The sequence below is a fragment of the Haliotis cracherodii genome, unplaced genomic scaffold (genome assembly GCF_022045235.1).
Source record: "Haliotis cracherodii isolate W230 unplaced genomic scaffold, xgHalCrac1.p SCAF_9, whole genome shotgun sequence".
Classification (NCBI taxonomy): Eukaryota; Metazoa; Mollusca; class Gastropoda; order Lepetellida; family Haliotidae; genus Haliotis; species Haliotis cracherodii.
The window spans coordinates 17,424,439-17,447,315 of NW_027266343.1; the positions used below are offsets into that span (position 1 = coordinate 17,424,439).

General features: G+C 38.6%; 1 protein-coding gene across 3 annotated transcripts in view; it reads right to left on the reverse strand.

The window, feature by feature from the left end:
* Nucleotides 1-20,121, reverse strand: part of LOC139453183 (uncharacterized) — a 60,628-nt gene extending 40,507 nt beyond the window's left edge. Inside the window, exon 1 of one of the 3 annotated variants that reach the window (XM_071234813.1) lies at nt 20,015-20,121. The gene's annotated coding sequence lies outside the window, so the exon portion shown is untranslated. Of the gene's footprint in view, nt 1-14,114; nt 14,177-19,753; nt 19,941-20,014 lie in introns of those variants that run through there. The other 2 variants (XM_071234814.1, XM_071234815.1) reach the window with 2 other exon arrangements.
* Between the last annotated feature and the right edge of the window lie 2,756 nt (nt 20,122-22,877).

The window sequence follows — 22,877 nt, forward strand, 5'->3', positions numbered from 1 at the left end:
ATGGATTCATGGCCAAAGCTTACAGTTGATGCTCAAGTTCTTGAAACAGAATAGCAATCATTGGAGGGCAGTATCAAACGACAGTCTATATGGTCATACAGATATGTATTTCATAAAACAATAATAATTCAAAACAGTAACTTTCCATTACTACTACCAAATTAAATGTTTATCCTGACTTTTACTAACTAAATGCATTGCTTCTTCAATCATTTCTTATCATGATTACTGAAAACAGTCATGACTTCAGTTTGAGAAAAAATGAAAACCATTCTGACTAAAACAAACTGTAAAATAGAAAATTACCAAATTATGTATATGACAAAACTCAAGCCAGTTGAGGTTGTAGATAAATTTATCCCCTCATTTTTCGATGGAATAATATTCTGTAGAAACTGGGATCTCCCCCTGTAAAGATGAGGGATAAAATAGGTCTTCAGCAACCCGTGCGTGCCATAAAAGGCGACTATGCTTGTCGTAAAAGGCGACTAAGGGGATCGGGTGGTCAGGCTCGCTGACTTGGTTGATGCATGCCATCGATTCCAATTGCGTGGATCGATGCTCATGATATCAATCACTGGATTGTCTGGTCCAGACTTGATAAATTACAGACCGCCGTCATATAGCTGAAATATTGCTGAGTGCGGCGTTAAACAACAAACAAACAAACAAAGAAACTGGGATCTGTCCAAACAAGGCTTTTCATTCCATGATTCACACGACACAGCAAGACTTCTATGGCCTTTAGACCGTGTAACAGAATATTGTGAGAACTTCATCAGGGCAATGGCTACTCCCTAAGCATGAAAACACGAGTCTTCCGAAGGTCATCTGTCTCCTAAGTGGCATCTGTTTCTTCTACCCCGCCTTCCTATCCTCACCGCTATTGTTTGGTTTTGTCACTAAAGTTGTAAGACATGAACACCAACATATACAAAGGGACAACAGACTCATTCCTCAGCAAACAGGACCTTATTCATTCAGAAACGGTGTTCAGCACCAGAAATTAACCAGAAATATTTCCCAGCCTTAGTTGTGAAAACATATAAGCACACCCTCCAAAACATACGACACCCTCTAAAAACTTCCAAAAGCCTGAAACTCTACTAGCCCCCAGGATACTTAACATTAGATAAACTGATTCAGGCCGGTGCAAGCTTAAACCCCTGCTTTTTCAGTAAACAATCACAGAGACCATCTGTATTTGGTCTCTGCCAATTAATAGAGGAACTTTGAAATGAACTCATGCACTCTGAATTACTTGGCATTAATTTGGCAAAAGCAATTTCTTAATACCTTGTCATATTTTATTCTAACATATGTTATGGTCAGCATAATCAACTTTTTAACTACAACGTAAGCCAGTTTTGCTATTTGTTATCATAAGGAATAGTGGCCTAAATCTGTTAGTTTCTGTCCATGCTGTCAATGACATGGATATAGCATGTGACACAATAATAAACTATTTGTCTTATTCTTAATCACACAATACTCTAATAAAAAGCAAGGAGATATATCTATGATTTTCAGTTTGTAATAGGGCTGGGATGGGTTCAAAATGGCTACCAGGGTTTAGCTTATTTCCAACACATAACAGCAAGGTGCTGTATGCAAGTTTATTTTCTTTAAGATTCAGGAGTGACTCACTTCCGAACAAAGGCTCTGTTATCCAACCATTCATGCTGATCTTGCAGTCAACTCACCAAATATATCAAGCAAACAAAGTACTTTCAATAAAAAGTTGGCATTAAGCTCAAATTCATTTCATTGCTAAGAACTTGTTCCGGGTGATGAATGTCGGGTCACCATCCAGGTGTCTGAGCTTCTGCCCAGGGAGTCACAGTTGTCTTCCTGACCTGGGTATATAGCCTTGGTACTGGCGGTGATTACTGACCTGGGTACTCAGTGGCTTGTCTCGACCCAGGCATTTCAGCTTCTACCCCCCACCCAGCAAATGTTGCCTACCGACCTGGGTACTCAGTGGCTTGTCTCGACCCAGGCATTTCAGCTTCTACCCAACACCCCCCACCCAGTAAATGTTGACACCCGACCTGGGTACTCAGTGGCTTGTCTCGACCTAGGCATTTCAGCTTCTATCCCCCACCCAGTAAATGTTGACTACCAAACCTGGGTACTCAGTGGCTTGTCTCGACCCAGGCACTTCAGCTTCTACCCCCCACCCAGTAAATGTTGCCTACCGACCTGGGTCCTCAGTGGCTTGTCTCGACCCAGGCATTGCAGCTTCTACCCCCCACCCAGTAAATGTTGCCTACCGACCTGGGTCCTCAGTGGCTTGTCTCGACCCAGGTATTTAAGCTTCTACCACCCATCCACCCACCCCCCAGTAAATGTTGCCTACCGACCTGGGTACTCAGTGTCTTGTCACTTCTTTTAATTGAATGAAATATGTGTGTAAGTATTGTTTTACTTCTAGAATGGTTTATAAGCTTTCCTTAATAGTGCTTGTAACATACAGAATCAGATTCAGAATTTCAGTTTGTTATCGCATTGCTCCTTCACCTAAGCGATACGATGTTGTTTTGTTACCAACAGAAATCAAGTTTAATGAAAGCACGTATCTATTACAACTAGTTGCATGTATCTATTACAACTAGTTGCATGTATCTATTACAACTAGTTGCATGTATCTATTACAACTAGTTGCACGTATCTATTTAAACTAGTTGCATGAAACTATTAAAACTACTTGCATGTATCTATTACAACTAGTTGCACGTATCTATTACAACTAGTTGCATGTATCTATTACAACTAGTTGCATGTATCTATTAAAACTATTCGCATGGATCTATTAAAACTATTCGCATGTATCTATTAAAACTACTTGCATGTATCTCATGTATCTATTAAAACTACTTGCATGTATCCATTAAAACAATTCACATGTATCTATTAAAACTAGTTGCAATCGCCAAACTGCTACAAAACATCTAAGCGTGTTACATGTAACCATACCACATGACCAACTGCTTTGATAACAAAAACCTAAATCTGTCTGAAAATACTCCTAACCATTCCAACTGAAAGCCCAGATTCTCAAGGCTGCAACATCAGCACCCACCCAAGAGAAAGTTCCCAAAGCATTCCTTCATCATTAATCATCCCAACGTTTGCTGTATGTATTTTCATAACTAACAAAAAAAACAGTTCCCTCAGACAAGTGCACTGAACATCACACAATATCTAAAACAACAATCCAAAAAATAATCCCCATGATGTGAAAACGTGTTGAACACATCGAGTCAGTTCTATTTCTATCCTGGCATCTATTTCTAGGCTCTTTTCCCCTTGCTGATTTCTGAAGGTTTCACTACAAGGTTAATTATGGAAAGGTCAGAGGTCACATCTGCACCTCAATCCTATTCCTCCTAGTATAATTTTGTTCATGGCTCCCCAGCTGTGCTGTGTTCAGAAAACATCATCTCCATATTTTTCAGTATCAGTAAAAGTGGAACTCTCCTCTGAGTGTTCATGTGTTAAAGTCGTTCACAATATGTGTAACATATCATGTGTTTTGCATCAGTATGTCTGTAGGCAACATACTTATATCAACATGTGGTGTTACACATTCATTTCGGATGAATATTACTATTATTACCCTAATATGTGAATATTTTTACAATAATCAGTTCTTAATAATAACTTATCGCAGAAAAAGAAGACTAGAGTATTTGAAGATGATCTTCCTCTGGTGTATAAACTATCCCGGTCTGTAAAGGTCTATGCTGCACAGTCTGGTGTCCAGCCTTGATGAAATATTGTAATTTGTAACAACTAGTAGCATCTTTTAAAGTTATGTGGAATGATGCAGGCAGGGATCGAACCATTTGTCCTTGTGTAATATTACTAATAATGGTAATCAGTTATAAAGATTGATAAACAACAAAGTCATGTCTGAATTTTTGGAAGACTTGAATCAAATTACCTTGATTACAGGGACTTCTTCCTGGGTAGAATATGTCTTCAGCAACCCATGCTTGCTGTAAAAGGTGACTATGCTTGTCGTAAGAGGCGACTAACGAGATCGGGTGGTCAGGCTCGCTGACTTGACTGATGCATGTCATCATATCCCAATTGCGCGGATCAATGCTCATGACATCAATCACTGGATTGTCTGGTCCAGACTCGATTATTTACAGACCGCTGTAATATAGCTTTAATAATGCTGAGTGTGGTGTTAAACAACAAACCAATCAAATTGGCAAGACAATAACTTTTCCCTTAAAGTCATTCAACATTTTTGACACTATTGCATGCACATTGTTTGTTTTTGATCTTCAGTTTCAAAATTCCCAAATGTCTGATTTTAGATATTTGTTCTCTTGGTTTATAAAGTTCATATTTTCACACACTAAGGGGAAATAACTCTTTAAGAGCAATAAAGACTAAATATCAAAAGCACAATTTATTGTTTTATGAATTTCTCACACAAATGACTGCTCTCCATTAAAAAACTCCAAACAATTAAACTGAACTTTATATCATGACACACGACTTCACGATAGGCATGTAATTAACATGTAATTATATACCTGAAGCTGAATTGCAATTATATCTTTTTTCACACAACGATGAATAACAGGTTCAATACTACCACCATCAGCACTTTTCCCACTGTGTGTGTACGTGTCTGGAGGCTAACCGACCACAACCATGTTGGAACCAGATCTATAGCCCACAAGTATGACTCACAGAACCCCAAGAGATGTGCACAGCAACATTTTGATGTTCATTTCATCCTCAGTGTCGTAGATTTCACAGCTGATGTAACTTATTGTCCTGCAGCAACATACATTTCTGTACCTTGCTTGTAGATCACAGGTTTCCATTGCAAATGCTCTCAGATCATTAGCAGGCTGGAACATTCGTCTCATTTAACCATCATTTGATTACAAATGCATTTACTTCTTAACAGCATATCTGGTATTCTGTCAGCATATTTTGTTGCCTGTTTTCTTGATGTGAATTCATGCATGACAAATTCATGAAAATAATACTGGGCTTGCAGCATCATTAATCTGACTGCTTTCCCACGAATATGGAGTTGCTTCACCAGCTTGCATTAAGTATACATATCTGATATCTATATGGAAACAATCTTGATGAGAAACATCCGTCCCAAAATGAAAATATGAATACTTAAAAGATTTATATATTCCTGAACCAACCAGCCATGGCCAAGGCACTAACATTGAAAATATGAGATATCGTCAAATGAATCACTGTTCTCCATTTTATGGCCACTGTTACCATATGAAATCTGAACGTTACTGATAGAATTGGCACTCATCTTTTTCAACTCAAACTTAATGTTAACAATCCTAAATCCCTAAATTCAAGTAAAATGTATCAATTATCCATGTAATTCATTAAAATATATTAATATTGCATCATCACCATGAAGTAAAACAAATTTGTAAATCAAGACCACGCATTTATCATTTATAGACAGCTGTAATCCAACTCAATAGCCTGAATAATTCAAACCAAGCAAGGCATTTGAGGATTTTTAAACAGGCTGTGTGTATCCAAATGAACATTAGCAAATATACATTTGTTGTGGAAACATCACTGCCAGGTTATCTACACGATGTAGAATTTTCAAAAGGAGGGTGACCTATGTGTGGTCCCTGAATCACCCCCCTTTCAACATGACTCAACCTTAGTTCTATCAGTTCTGATCATGCTGTCATTTGAAACATTCAAGCTGTCTGGATCAAGCTTGGTTGTATTTATTTGTGGTTGCCAGCCCCACCCTAAAGTTGGTGTCGATTTATGGAAAGGACATTGCTAGATCGGAGATCCCAAACATGCCACTGTACGATTTGTTGTTCTGGAGCGGTTGATAAGTTTATGCAACTGTTCAACATGTACATATCCAAACTGACATGTTTCAGAATTTCTTAAAATCCTCCTAGTATTTCAGTTAAGTTTGATTACATAGTGTTCACAAATAAATGTTTAATATCAATTATGAATTCATAAAAATGTTGACAGATTGTCATACTCTGTAAATTCTAAGTTTATTATAACTAAGATGAAAAAACAGATACAGCAAAAACATTGTTATCAGTGAATTCCATTAATCTGATTACACCTGCACCTGTTTGATTAGCAGGTCGTCAGTGATCGGCAAAAGGATATCTTCACAAATACTTTGAAAACTTCCACCAATGCAGCCTTGAATGCATTCTCTTTATACCTTCCACAACATCGTAATGACTATACCACTCGCATCTGTTGTCATGGAAGGCAAAAGAATTGTCTTGGTGCTGACAACCTGTCCTTTTTAGTTCCACACTGGCATTCCATGATCATGTGATTGGCTGAACTGTTGTGTGTGATGGAGTGTAAAAGACGTGTTGATAGACACTGTTGTGGCAACAGAATTGATTGTTGTCAAACATGGTTGACTTCAACATTGGTGTGTCCTTGGAGCCTTCATCTGAACAGTTTTTGTGGACAGTTTGGTATTCCTCTGCGCAAAGCAAAATCACTGCACTTGTCAAAGCAAAATATCTTATTTATCATTTTGACAGTAATTTAAATAATTCCCCCTATTGCTCATACATAGTACAATTTCATCCGGTTGGTAAGTCATTTTAAAATAGAACAGCCGTACTAAGTGTGATGGATGTATATGGCTTAGGAAGCTTTCAGTCATCCATATACGTCTCCAGCCATCTAAAATGTTCCAAGGTGTCATTTTTCTACAATCCATCGAGATAACATCCATCTACATCACCATCTAAGATGTCTTCTATCTACAAAGTAACCAGTCTCGGACGCCATCAACATCCATTTACAAAGACATCCATGGAACAAAAGTGTCACTGATCAACTCAACCTTGCAGTTTCTCCATCTTTGTTAGGCACCCCCAAAAGATATGTTCCATTTTCCTGACAAAGCCTTGAATCTGGAGCCCTTGAACTTTTGTCCCCTCTTTCTTGAGTTGCACCATATCTGTTACCACCAACCCTGTGTTGTCCATACTTTTTCATACAACTTGAATAAATTTGATCTGCCTCACTATGCACAAGGGGCAGATGAGTAGCTTAGTGGTTGAAGCGTTTGCTCATCACCCTGAAGACCTGTGTTCGATTCCCAAAATGGGTGCAATGTGTGAAGCCCATTTCTGGTGTCCCCCACCATGATATTGCTGGAATATTGCTCAAACCGGCGTAAAATCAAACTCACTAATTCACTATGCACAAACCAGTCATGATCTTCGTTTGAAACCAAGCTTTTATCAACATACTGAAAATGACATTTTTTCAAACAAAATAGAATTTGAAAAAAGACTGATTCTACCTATTTCATTATGGGCTGAAACAGGCTATTATAGCCTTAATATCAATGTAGTCATTAGACATGTTAGACCCATTTATCTTTTCAGATATTAGTGACATCACACCAGTACAGGAAATCGACAAGCTATTGACATTAACCTCAGACTGCATTACATCCTGATATTACCATAAAAGTCCTTGTTTTTCATTGACTGTCACAATATTTCAATAAACGTGTCCATGTTCGTTTGTTTCAATAAAACTGGTGACACCAGCTGCTTCCAGTCAATAGCAGGTGAACATATGCCTCATCTTGATTTATGTCAAACTTCATTTATTCTGAGCAAGTTTGTCCTTCATACTTCATTGGTCACATTCAACAAGTTATTTGTTACACATTACAAAGAAAATAATATTCCTAGCTGTTTAAAAATCAAATGAATTTAAAAAGCAAACAATTTCATCCAATAGTGTCATCAACAAACCATAAGCTTTAAAAAATATATTCTAAAACATTTCACAAGTATCATTCAAGCTTGTTTGTCCCAAATTATTCCACTGTGATGTTGACCTTTATCCGAATGAATCAGAACTACATATCAATAGGTCTGAAATTGACACCTTCCTGTGTCTATTTCATCCATAAAACATGACAGACGTTTATTGTCAGAAACCATCGACAGTGACAGACGTACAGTTGAAAGTCATGTATGTCTAACACTTAATATGCTGTACTATATGCAGCACAATACAGATACATGCACCAAAGTTACGACCTCAGTATGATGCATGTTAGAGCTGTACTGTGTATTGATTATGTGGGTAACGTCAGTAACGTTTCTCGATCGCTATGACCAGATCAAGGGAACCTGACAACCATGACATAGCCCGTTCCGTCACGCTATGTCGAAATCAATGACAACTAGCTACTGACAACCATGATATAGGTGGTTCTGTTATGCTATGTTGAAATAGCTGACAACCATGACAAAACAGTCCTGTGATGCAATGTTGTAATCAATGACAACTAGCTACTGACAACTATGATATAGGTGGTTCTGTTATGCTATGTTGAAATAGCTGACAACCATGACAAAAACAGTCCTGTGATGCAATGTTGTAATCAATGACAACTAGCTACTGACAACCATGACACAGACGGTTCCATCATGCTATGTTGAAATCAATGACAACTAGCTACCGACAACCACGACACAGACGGTTCCGCCATGCTATGTTGAAATCAATGACAACTAGCTACTGACAACCACGACACATACGGTTCCGTCATGCTATGTTGAAATCAATGACAACTAGCTACTGACAACCACGACACAGACGGTTCCGCCATGCTATGTTGAAATCAATGACAACTAGCTACTGACAACCACGACACAGACGGCTCCGTCATGCTATGTTGAAATCAATGACAACTAGCTACTGACAACCACGACACATACGGTTCCGTCATGCTATGTTGAAATCAATGACAACTAGCTACTGACAACCACGACACAGACGGTTCCGCCATGCTATGTTGAAATCAATGACAACTAGCTACTGACAACCACGACACAGACGGTTCCGTCATGCTATGTTGAAATCAATGACAACTAGCTACTGACAACCACGACACAGACGGCTCCGTCATGCTATGTTGAAATCAATGACAACTAGCTACTGACAACCACGACACATACGGTTCCGTCATGCTATGTTGAAATCAATGACAAAAATGACAGACTGTTCTGTAACTATGTTGCATCATTCACAACCACGTCTGACTTCATCAACATCTGCAAATAATCCAGAACAAGTTTATCTGTTTATCATCTGCACCTGAACGCCAGGTATGTTATTATCATGTACAACATCATTGTAGCATGATTCAGGTCAAAACAGCAATGATAAATGTTTCAAAGCACAGAACCAGAGACAACTGAATAAGGCTAAAAACAACAGCAGTTCACACATCACATTTTTTAAACTTAGGTTTGGTCAACAGATGTCCTTTTAGTTCTGAATTATGTCTGAAACATTAATTAAAAATATTTTTTGTGTAACTGATGCAAAAAACACAAACTGTCAGTCAGCTCTGGAGACATCAACTCAGTAAAGCTGTTTATATTGTTTTCCACTTTTAAATGAATTTGATGCGGGAAGACAGGAAAACATTTATACACAACTAAAATATAAAGATGTCAGCTGTTACTGTTGAAAATGTTTCAGACATCATAGATTCAATGTACCTAAATGCAGTCATTTGCTAAAAGAACTTATATGAAATATGTGAAATTGTCGGCCTGACATTATATATTATATTTCTCTGGTATCTGTCACAGTAGATAAGCAACCATACAATCAACCCATTGTGTAGAAGTGTCATTTACAAGTGGTTTTTAATGGTTTGTCATGGCACACAACAGGAGGCATCAGTGTAACACAAAACAGCAATTTCACTGTAAAATACATAGGTGAAAGAGGGCAACCCTGTGCCACTCCACTGTATGCAAAACAATTACCTTGTCTCCTATGGAGTAGATATATATCTTTTAGAAGCAAATCAACCTTTGAAATTGTCGTAGTATCATATGTTTCTTATGAGTTGAAACATTACATTGCTTTTCAGACTAATACTTTTCTGTCACCATATGGCTGAAATAATGCTGATGTGACTAGAAATCTTAACTCAACTCACCCCCAAAACTTTTCTGTTTCATAAATTGGCCACAACTTTTCCATTTCAGCTGAACACACCCACATTTATATTGATCGTTAAACAACCTACAGCTGGTGCTATTTAGGTAGAATGCTAAAGTTTACACGGATAAAAAATTCAAAAATGCTAAAATTCACACGGATAAATCAAAATTTAACCACTCTACTTTTAACCAACTATTGGACTGACACATTAACTAATCATGAAAAGAGGGAAAATCTATTCAAAATGTTCAATGCATGCAGAATACACAGAAGAATTTCTCCGTTAATAACTATGATCTACCAAGATAGATTATGTCTTAACTTTGACCTGACCAAATAGCCTCTGAGGGGTTAACGTTTGAAACCTGACAACGGCTGTGCCAGGTAAACGAAGTGATTCTAAACTTGAGATTGTCACCCTGTAAATATCCCTGTCTGACCCTCCTGCTATGGCCTTCGACAACCCCTGCGTGACAATGAATCAACCACTCTGTCTAACGCCTACGCCACCCATAGTTTCCTGCTTATGAGTTTCTCTGACGTCAAAGTTGGAAGCATAGGAAGACTTGCTATTGGGTGTGCTTGAGTGGACAAGTGAATCATCTTATGGATAAATTTACTGGTCGAATTATCATGAAGGTTATTTTGCTTAACTCTTTGAAGAATATTCCTGGACATCAAGAAAGGGCTACACAAATGTAACCCATGTGGGAATTGAACCCAGTTCTTATCCATGACAAGGGGATGCTTTCACATTAGGCAACCCTACCACCCCTCACATAGGAAGAATAGCCTTGCCAATATTCAAACCTGTAATACAAATGGTAAATAGGCAGTTACCATTACAGCCAGTTTACTCCCTCAGGAAGATGCCATGGGGAGACCAGCATAGGTTGCTGGGGACCTGTTCTAACACAGTCCCCACAGGGAGACCAGCATAGGTTGCTGTAGACTAACATCAAGTCTCTAAAATGAACATATTGTACAGAAAAAAAACAACCAGTTGTTAAATTATCTTAATAAAAATATAATAAAAAAGAGCCCAGAGACTCTTCTAGACTTGCCAAACATTATAGACTTGCATGGGCTGAGTTTGATATATTTGTATCAGGGTCTGTAAGACAGACTAAGGTTGCTGAGGAGTTATTATAAAACGGAATCCAACCACGGCTCATGATCAAGAAACATGTTGGATACATATGGTTTACATTACAGCATGAAGTGTGCATATATGATCCTTTACCTTTGGAAAACAATGAAAAGTTACACCTGATCTCAATCCGTGTGTCACCTGACCAACAGGTGTCCTCCTCACCTGTCACTGACAACTTGGCCTCCAGTTACACAAAACTACGAGGCATGAAACCTGCATCGATAACAGCAACATCTGTGCACCATAGAAACTTTCCTTATTCTATTCTGGCATTCATTATTGACCGCAATCCTTTAAGTTCAGATCAACTACTGTTGCTGGGATGGTGAAGAAGCAATATGATGAGGCAGGCATCTTCCAAATGTGCTGGTGATGTATTATGCTGATGTCAGCATTTATCCACCAATGCAGCAATCATCACTAGGTCATCAATTATCATCATCCATTGGAAAATGATCACCCCATTGGGTATGCCAAGCCTGAACCTTCCCAGGTACCATGTGCCCACTGGCAGATCTAGAGGGGGTGCAGGAGGGGTGCAGGGGAGCTGTGCACCCTCATGTTTTCAGACACCTTGTGTCAAACTATATCAGCCCCTCCATGCATTAATGTTTGCTTCTTAACTTAGATAGAGTCCACCCTACTTTTTCACAATCCTGATCACCTGACTGATTATGCGTCAGCTTACCCCAATATGGTTGCTCATGCTATCAACCACTGGTTTACCTGGACTATTTCTTACAGCAGTGTTAACTCTACCCATCATCATTTTCCTGTCCAGACAACATGTACATTACTTTCAAAAAATTTTCTAATACTTCCACATTTCAAGCAGACTGTCTGTAGTTCATTTCAACCTTCAACCGAAGTCGAAGTAATTCATTTCGCCACAGACAAGGGATATTTCATTCAATCAATCACAGTGTGACATTTTGAGTCAGCTGCAATCACGCTAACTTCATTTCAACATCCATGCTCAATGTGCACCTTGCTAAAAATGGGAAATTTGACAGGATAATCATCTTTCCCGAAATTGATTTTCACAATACAGGTGTCAATCCCCAGTTTATCAGTTATGATATTAAAAAGATATGTCAAACCTGCAGACTGTACAACCAGAACATGTACGTGTCGAGATAACTTCCCGAAACGAATAGAAAGAATTCAAACCCATCACTCCTAACCTACAGAACACTCAGACTTATTCCCCTCGACAAATTGTTGTCAGCATGCAAGGGTCCAATCACAGCCCCATTTGAACGACACAGGAAACCGAATCGCAAACACCACTGGTTAAAGTCTACTCCATATTTGTACCCTGAAATGCCTTCTACACACCTAAAGGCAGGAAACCCTTTCAATCGAACACAATAGGTACATTCATGCATATGCAATCCCACTTCTAAAACAGAGTATCTAAATTTGGGCTCAACGTTAATTCGGCCGACAGAGAAGGCAAAAGTAGCCAGACACAATTACAGCCTAATCCTGGTCAAACACTGACGGAGTGGACACAGTGGGGACAGCCACTGACCGAGTGGACACAGGAGGGTCGGCCACAGTATTGTAATTGTGTGAGAGAAAATGCAAATATCCACACAAATCCTAACAGACCTGAAATAAACCAGTGAGAGATGCTGGCCGTAAATGCCACAGCAGAGAGACCTACTAAAGGAACAGGTCATGGTTGAGTGGGCTAGCTTTATGCATGGCAGGTATTCTACACTGAAACAGAAATATAGCAACGTGCAGCTGGTAGCCGTGCGAGTCTGTGGGCTCTGAACAAGCGATGGTTATGACTAATACCTCATCGGATGTTCTGAAATGGACAATAGCGTAGTCACGTCTATGGGAGCAAAAAGGAGGGAGACACGCAAAGAGAGGATTTCAAATCAGCTTATTTTTTTAAAAACTTTTTGGTCTATTTAGAATTACTGCAATGGTGTTCAAGTAGTTAAACGATTCCTGTATCTTTAATGATAAAGATTGATCGTGGTGTAAATATATGTAGGAGTTCATCTCATGAAGGAGTAAGTATATACTCTGAAAATGTTGTGTTCCTCATAATAAAGAAGTTCAGATCCCTAAATTCTTTTCCAAATGTGTATCACTTCTAAATGCCATTCAACATGTTCAAAGACTGGATAGCTGAAGTGGTCTATGACTCACAATAGAGGTTATCAGACACTGACAAGTTTGTCAACACTGTCTCCAATCAGACATGTATATCCTAGATTGTGTCCGTACCATCCCATGCAATAGCTGACATAGTTTAATAACAAAACAATGTACTGAAACATGATTCATACCAAAACAGAGACAGGTGCGTGAAATGAATGTGCAATATTACATATCACGAAACAGTTTTAGTCCACTAGTCCCTTTAACGATAACAAATAGCAAAACCTTTAATAAAGACAAATTTCTACTTGTCCTTATGATACCTTAACTATTGGGAAGTTTGGCAAGGAATACAGGACTAGTGCCAATTACAAACACGGGTATTCCTATTTTGCATAACTTAAACATAGAAACATAAACTTACTCCCATATATACCACTCAAAACAAGTTAAAGAACCACCCATTCTTTAATAGTACGAGTATATTTCAAAACAGATGCATCAATTGAACCTGTTCAGTGCTTATCAAATAAACAATAATTTGGATAATCTCGGATAAATTGAGTGCAGACAAACCTAAAATGTCGACAACTCCAATTACTACAAAACAGTCAGAGTGATCTGCCAATACCTGTCGACCTGAACCATTCAAACTTCAACGACATTTCTCAGTCAATATGTTCTATAGAATACTCCTCTTTATCAAACAGTTCCACAATACCTCATGAATATTTATTGAACATTCAATGATCACTAACCCATGACCTATTTCAGCTAGACCATCAAAAATCCATGCACAATGACCCACACCAATTTAAATACTTACGACTAACTGGATCAAAGACGCAATGTTTTATCAAAGTTATTGTCAATGAAATGTCTGGCCCAAGGCATGTCGTGACTCATCTAGCCCGTCATAAGTCCTTGAGATAAGCGAAAGTTTGAAAGTGGGGACGTTAATATCAATGCCTTCTTCAGGTTTTTCAGGTACATGAAATGAACGTTCATATTCTGCACTGACAGTCATTCTTGAACTATGAGTAATAGTACAGCTCTACAAAAGCTTGTCAGACGTTTGAAGTAATCTAATGTTAGGTTAACAGGGGTTAACCTGCTGCATATGGCTCCCGAGTATACAATTGACTAGAAACGACTATTTGACTAGTAAATCAATGGGAATCTGAATGCATTGTAGTTGTGTGTAGAGGGAGATACATTGTATTCATACACGGGTATACTGATGGACATAAATAAAGGTACATATTCAGCATGAAATGTTGTTCTCTGAAAATAAATTGAGATTATTAGATAAGTGTGTTTTCGTTTCATCAATATTATTATTCAGGAAATCAAATATTCCAAATATATACTCACCGCAAAAAGAGTGAGTAAGTGAGTTGGGTTTAACACCACTTTTATCAGTATCCCAGACATATCGCGGCGTGTCAGCTTAATGTGGGAGGAAAGCCCAAAGTGATGCAGGTCTCAGACGTTTATCACTTCGGTGAAACCCACGAGCATGGATATGGTGCTGACAAACCTAGAAATATAATTTGGGCGATCCGTGATTTGAACCCACAATCATCGGTTTCTGGCGAGCCCACGGGACTCAACTCAACACAGTGAAACATCGCAAAAAGAATTGCGAATACCATACATGTAGGTTAATACATGAAGAAGTACCCAGATGCAAGGGATATTAGATTGGTTCGAGGCACAAACGAACATACTGGTATGTTGTGTGAACCGACACTCGTGAACAAATCACATGTGATGTCACAGAGCCATGACTCGAGATGCAGAATTTGTCTCGCGCAGGATAAGCGGGTAAAGTTTGGAAATCACATGGAGCATCGTGATAAGAATAAAGACACTCTGTGGTAACACTCGTTAGTTAGTTTTGTCATTAAGTGGTACACACTTGAAACATCTCTTCTTATGTACAAACTTCATATTAGGTTTCTATGGTTCGTGTTTCTTTTGACAATGAGTATAGGATATTTACGAAATGCAAATACACAAAGGTTACTGGGACAATTCTGACCAAGCATCCCCCAGGATGGCATAAAGAGTTTGAGTAATGCCATGATCAACTATAGTAATAGGAAATACTGGGGTGATCCTTAACTTCTTTTGACTAGTATATATCCCACACGCTTAAAACTCTTTTCATTTCAAAATAAAGTATTCTGAACGGTTAATAACAAAACAGTTTATGTAGAGGACATGAATAAGTTTTTCAAAAGGTAAGTCTATTGCACTCAATTTCAATGTGATGACCGAGGAGTGAAATGCTGGTTGACACCGCGGACAACAGAATCGGACAGATCCTGTATGCCACCAATGCTAAGCTCTGTGAACGCCACCCCGACTTCAGAATTCGACACAGATGGTCATATATTTCATACAATTTGGGAGCCGTTTTGTGTTGAGTGACACACCAGCTTTATAAGGCAACAATACTACCTTTAGGTTTTGAATCAGACATATTTGGGTTATGTAGCTGAAACAGGTTCTTAGCATGAAGTACACACCTTTTTATAAGAAGGTGTTAGCCTTTATGTTATGTTTCATGGCAAGGCTGATGTAGTAGGCTCAATTTGACCTTAAAGATACATTTTACATCATAGGTACAAGGCGAGGTCACATTCCGCCCACAATGCTGTGTTCGTAGATGACATTTCCTGGGGTCCTTCAATATTTGAATCTAGCAACACCCTGCAGGGTTTTACACAATCCGAAATGTGCGTCCAGTGAGCATAATTGTATAGAATGGTTGCCCATATATGTTGCGTCCCGAATAACACTCAATAATATTCATTGTTTCCATTGACAAAAGTTACAGCCCTGTACTAATAGTAATTATCAAATCTTGCATTACAGTACACTCGCTGCAAATTTTTAAGCTGGAAAATTGCTGATGCGGCGTAAAACAATAATTATTCATTCTTTCATTACAGTGCTATTACTTTACAGGACACTCATTTTTCCTGTAAGGATCCATGAAATTAGTAATTGCAGGTCCCCTGGATGCCTAGTTTTGTAGGTAAAGGTAAAACACTTCCCCTAAACCGTTCGTTGTTAACATTAGGGTTATATAAAGGACCCTAGACTTTCATGCTTTTATGCTTTCATGCAACACTGTAATCCCTGCCAACATGTCATAATCACTAAAATGTTGTCATCCTACAATACAATTGTTTCTGTATCAGGCAGCAATGTTCCATGTTTACTACAGTGCCAACAAACTGGCCAGACAAACCAGTGGTCGACAGCATGAACATCAGAACATGATGACATAGCAAAGACCAACTACTATCGTTATATTCGTCTCAGCAACAGAAACATGTTTAGTCCACTAGTCCGTATCATGATAACGTATAGAAAAACCCTACAAATGGCAAATTTCTACTTGTACTTAATAGGATACCTTAATTATTGGCATTTTGGCAAGGACTTTAGGACCAGTGCCAATTTCTGTTGCTGAGTTTGCTCTAAGGACAAGCATGTGCATGTTGCTATTATTCTGCTCTGGTATGGAATCACTAAATGGTTTTGTATTCATGAGAACTTTAAAGAGTGACCTTAAATGAAGTAGAATATACAACGTAAAGAACAACCCTCTCCCTTTCACCCTAGAGAGGAAATACGAGGTGTCTGCACATTGGACATAATCGTTAATCTTGTCTTGTCATAAGTTTAAATCTGCACTCTTAGTCCCCCATGAAGTGAAATCATTTAATTTCTTGTTCAACACTTCATATTTCACCACGAATCTTTTTCTTGGCAAAGGACCATTAAAAGAAAACAAGCCGGAATCTACAGGTTATCGCTGGAACACAATCTGGCAACCAGACAGATAACATGTCTATTTCATGTAGATAGCAGAGATCGGTAAGTCTGACAGCCACACAGCAACCTTACACGGGTATCAACACAGGAATAACCCATCCCTTCCCCCTCACACACACAGAGGAAACTTACAGGAGTCAACAACACAGTTATAACCGCTCCCCAACACATGTAGATTACATGTCGATTTCTGCACAATTCTGTCCCACACCACCAAACTTCATGTACCAAACATGTAAATTACATGTCGATTTCAGCACAATTTTTGGTACCAAACTTCATGTTACAAACACGTATCAGCAGAATTCTGACCACACCACCAAACTTCATGTTACAAATATGTAGCTTGTGTGTCGATTTCAGCACAATTCTGCCCAACACCACCAATTTAACATAGAAGAGGTGTCGATTTCAGCACAATTCTGTTCCATGTCACTTCTACTACAGTGTGACCACTGAGATCCCTACACCCATAACAGTATATGCCATTAACTCATCAACATAATTATCACCAATGTGTGTTAACGTGTAGTATATTACACTATTCACTTAATCAATCAATGACGTGTACATTCCTGGACTGGTGTGTATAATGTGTTTAGTTCACCCTGTGACAGAACAGCACCCAAGAATATACGTAGATTATAAAGTTAATTCACTTGACAGCCAATCAATAGCACAGTGTACATTCCTAGACTGGTGTATATTTGGTGTCTATTTCACCCAGTGACATAACTGCACCCAGCTATACCTACATCATGTACATGTACATTGCAGTTAGGCTACCTGGCAGCAAATCAGTGACCCAGTGCACATTCCCTGATTGACACATATATATCCATGTACATTTCACCTGGTACATTTCACCTGGTACATTTCACCTGGTACATTTCACCCGGCCATACAGAGGACATCTGTAGGCATGGTAGGGGCATCACATGTTATCAGTGCCATCACCTGTTAACTGCTGTAGCCCTAATTAACATGTCAGGAATTAGAGGTAATGAGTTTGCCACAACCCTGGGAATGCTATCTGTACATTAAATCAACATCTATCTGCTAGTGGATGCAAGAAAAATATGTGTACATTTCAAGTTGTTTTCCAACAAGCTAAACCTGTTCCCTTAATAATAAAACAATCTAGAAACATATTTGTCAGGCAAATTACAAATTATAATCTTATTCTATTCATCCGCTGTTGCACACTATTCATAAATTGTCTTATTCTGTTCATCTATTGCTTTAACCTGTTTATCAATAATTGCTTTAACATGTTTAATCAACAATGGACCATCCAGAATTATTGATAACACAATTACCTGTGTGCAAGACAGGTTTTTCATATTCCAATTTGTTTCGGGACTGGGGTGACCTTAACCTACAAGCAGGTAGTCAAGGTGAAGGTTGCTAGACAAACAAGGCTCTCTGATAGTACCCTATGTTCATGCTTATCAGCCAAGTGGCTCAGAGAAGAATTTACAAATATGGATCTGTAGTCAAGTTACTTCTGGTTTGTAGTTTGTTGGTGAAACAGGGGTTAGACAAAATCTGAAGAGATGATTGGATGAATTCTTGTTAAATTGGATATGAAGTGAACATCAATGTTAAAAATATAGGTCTTTGAAAGGCATTAAGAAGTGATTCACATAAGGAAGAGAATATATGGGTGTCAACTTCATTATTAGAGGAACACTACAATTCGGAGTATATGCTTACCCCTTCATCAGTTATCTCCAAAATGTTTGTACATCATTAAACAAATCATATTGACAGAGACTTCCGAATGTTATTTGATTCACAATTTCACCACAAACTTCAATATAATATGCATTTACACATAAACAGAAGGAGAGCACAACCTAAATTTTACTTTCTATTATGAAATGATAATAGTATTATTAACCATCTCCACATAAACAAAATGGTACATTACTGTAACATTTGTAAACAAACTATATAAACTTTCAATGATGCATAACATATGAATACACTGTTACAGTCAGTTCACAACACTTTATCCGAGTCAGCAAATTAACACTGATATTATACCAATAAATCTACATCTATTATGAGTCTTGGTTGCATAATACCTCTTTGTGAAGATCCCCTTCCAACAACAGGCCAATCAGCAATTGACGCTATGAGTTGGTGCATTGCACAGAAACGTGTTTTAATAATTGAATTGACTGACATCCTGCCAAGTTTTCCAGCCATGTTGCCGGTCGGGTGAATACACTAAATATAGATCCCGGCTTCGTTCACAATCGCAGGAAAGTGATGAGTTGGCTATCTGGTCTAGCGACTATAAAATCTACAAGCATGCCTTGAAATATACAACCGTTGCTGCACGCGAGGTGAGATGACATTTGACACGGTTGACACACGCGACAGGTGATTAATTAAAGTTAGTTAATTACATTCGTATGCTAATAACATGTATACATGTGACAGCACAATAAACGACAATATAGCAGATGGGATCTGATTGTTCGCTTCCGGAAAACAGCACTTATCACCTGTGAGAAACATAATAGATCCGAGCGTTTTTGAGAACCTGTTAACTTTCAAGCGAGAGTGCATCCAGTTGAACTATTCCATAATGTCATATTTTACCTGGTGTAAAAATAAGATGATCAGTATATCCGAGAGGAAAGTTTGCAGACAGGCCACTGGACTCTGGCTAGTACAGTTATGAATATGACACCGCTGTATTGGGAAAGGCCTCTCTGCTCCCAAACATGGGCACCGGTTAGCAAATTTTAATGAAGGCCATGCTTCCGCATGTAAGTTTGTCGATCGCTTTTACAGACACGGGGATGAAACACACATTTGTCAGATCCACTTTGCAAAGAAAAGACGGAAGATCGCACTCACCTTTCAGCAGAATCGGTGAAATTAGGAATGGGTCGGGTCAGTACTATCAATGCAGCGCCGGGTAGTATAGGATGGTCCTTGTGCGCAGACTGCGATGCGCAATGTACCCACGCTAAATTCATAGCGTGCCAGTGAAATGACAGCAGGGCAAAGGGAGGTAATCTGTGAGGGCAGGGAATGTGGGCGAAATTTGCAATGTGATGTACGCTGATGTTTTTGTGTATTTTTATACAGAGAGAGATCTTTTCTGTACGGAAGTCTGGTCAACTTTTAAAAAAAGATAAATCCATAATAATGATCTTGATAACGTTGTGAAAGTTTCATAACCGATTTGTTTTTTGTTTTCACGACAAACATTTTAGGTCGTTATCCATCACCACTATCACAATTATTAATAATATTGTTGTTATTGTTGTTATTGTTGACGTTGTGTTTCGGAATGTAAGGCTAACATCTGCTGTGGAATGCACAAACTCAACCAACTGTTGTTATTCAACAACTACTAATGTCTGCTATTAAAGGTTATACAGTATTGATTGTATGCAGCTGCCAACGTGACTCGCCTTTCTATAAAGCCGTATGCCTGTCAGGGATTACTACTACTACTACTACTGCTGCTGCTGCTGCTGCTGCTGCTACTGCTACTACTACTACTACTACTACTACTACTGCTGCTGTTGCTACTACTAATAGCTACTACTACTCATACTCATACACATATACTACTACTACTACTTCTGCTGCTACTACTACTGCTACATCCACTACTACTAGCTACTACTACTACATCTGCTCCTACTAGCTACTACTACTACTACTACTATTATTACTTCTACTTCTGCTTCTATTTCTGTTGCTACTATTACTACTACTGCTACTACTACTATGATATCAATCACTGGATTGTCTGGTCCAGACTTGATTATTTACTGCGACTACAACTACCACCCCCACCACTGTTACCATGACATGCATCAACCAAGTAAGAGAGCCTGACCACCCTATCCCTTTGTCGTCTTTTACGACAAGCATAGTCGCCTATTACGGCAAGCATGGGTTGCTGAATACCTATTCTCTACCCAGATATTCACGGGTCTCCACTATTACTACTGCGACAACAACGGCCACCTCCACGACCACCACTGCTACAACTGCGACTACAACGACCACCTCCACGACCACCACTGCCACAACTGCGGCTACAACGGCCACCTCCACGACCACGACTGCTACAACTGCGACTACAACGACCTCCTCCACGACTACCATTACTACTAATGCGAAAATAACGATTACCACAACTTCCACCATTATAATTTTTTCATAAAATGCTGTCAGGCAGTTGACAGTCTCAGATTTAGGACCCGTTTAGAAATATAACCTAAATATTACAAGCGAAAGCTTCGAGATATTTTATGTCCATGTCTACCGACAAAATGAACCTTCTACACGGCTATTTGTGCCTCGATTAAACCCCTTTTACTCCTATTGCCGTTAAAAAGTTATTTTCAAGGCTGCCATCCAATTATTACCCCCCAATAAAAGTTGGACAAATCGTTATACAGACTATATATTACCGCAATAGTCGTTACTGTCGTGAATCGGGATTACACGTCAATACTAATTTGATGTATGTAGGAGTTTTTAATCATATTTTTGGCAATGTATCGAATTATTGAAACATACGGTAAGGGCAGATAACTTTAATTCACAACAGTAAATTACGGACGCGAGTTTTCGCATGTTCCATAATCATCTTCCCGAAGCAAGAGAGTTAACTGACTATAAAAGTCCAGTTTCCACCCTAATAAAGTCAGCTAACTCTCTTGCCTCGGATAGATGTAATCAGCATTCTTTTTGCACTTATATCATATAATGGACAGTGCTATTGATGTTATAAACCAGTTCGATAAACTTGGTATCACGATTCGATAAATAAGCAAATTTGGTACCCTTTCCAAAACTATTTTTAATAAGCTCCCTTCAGTCATGAAATGTCTATTCTCTCAATAAACTATTGCCTAACGCTAACAAGGAGTTTAGATATGTGTTCTCTATGCGTGGTAGTTTCTGTACACAAACATGGCTTAATATCATTTGGCACTATATGATAAATGTGACTCTTCACTTTAACATTGGATTCATACGCCGTTACTTAAGTTACTTTCGTGAGTGAAATAACATTTCAAACATCGGTTATTAAAAAAACAAACACTTAAACAAATAATCGGTTATGTTTGAGTGACATTATAATATTATGATAAAGAGATTATAATCCTCGTGTGTTCCGCATCGTTAATAGCATATCAGGTATAAGAAGCATATTAATTTTGTATTCCTTATATGATATTTACGACACGGAACCTCATTCGCCTCGTGTTATTGGTAGAGAAAGTCACATCTACCTATGCTCAATTCCACTAGCTCTCACCGACCTTTTCAAAGGGCCGATTGTTTACTGAGTATTCAAATAATTGTGTTATAGTTGATTAAACATGTCGCCAGGAAAACCCTAAACCAAACTGTATAGCGTTATTTACGTATATAAATTGTATTTCTACTTGAAAGTGAGATTCGCCAGGCCACGTCTTCGACACCGACTGCTAACGTCATGAAGTACAAGACAAACTCCTGTGGCCTACATACACAGCTTCCCTGAATGATTCACGAACAAGGTGTGGCAGGAGTGCCCCTTTAAACATGGTATTTACCGTGTGGCTTCTTAGCGCCCTTCGATTGCATGCGCGTTACATAGCTGAAGATACGTCAATATTTTGTCACAGTCGGACGATATATTAAAACTAATTATGTCTTGTTCACATGTTTAAAAAACTGAAATACTTCGAATTTGCCTATACACCCT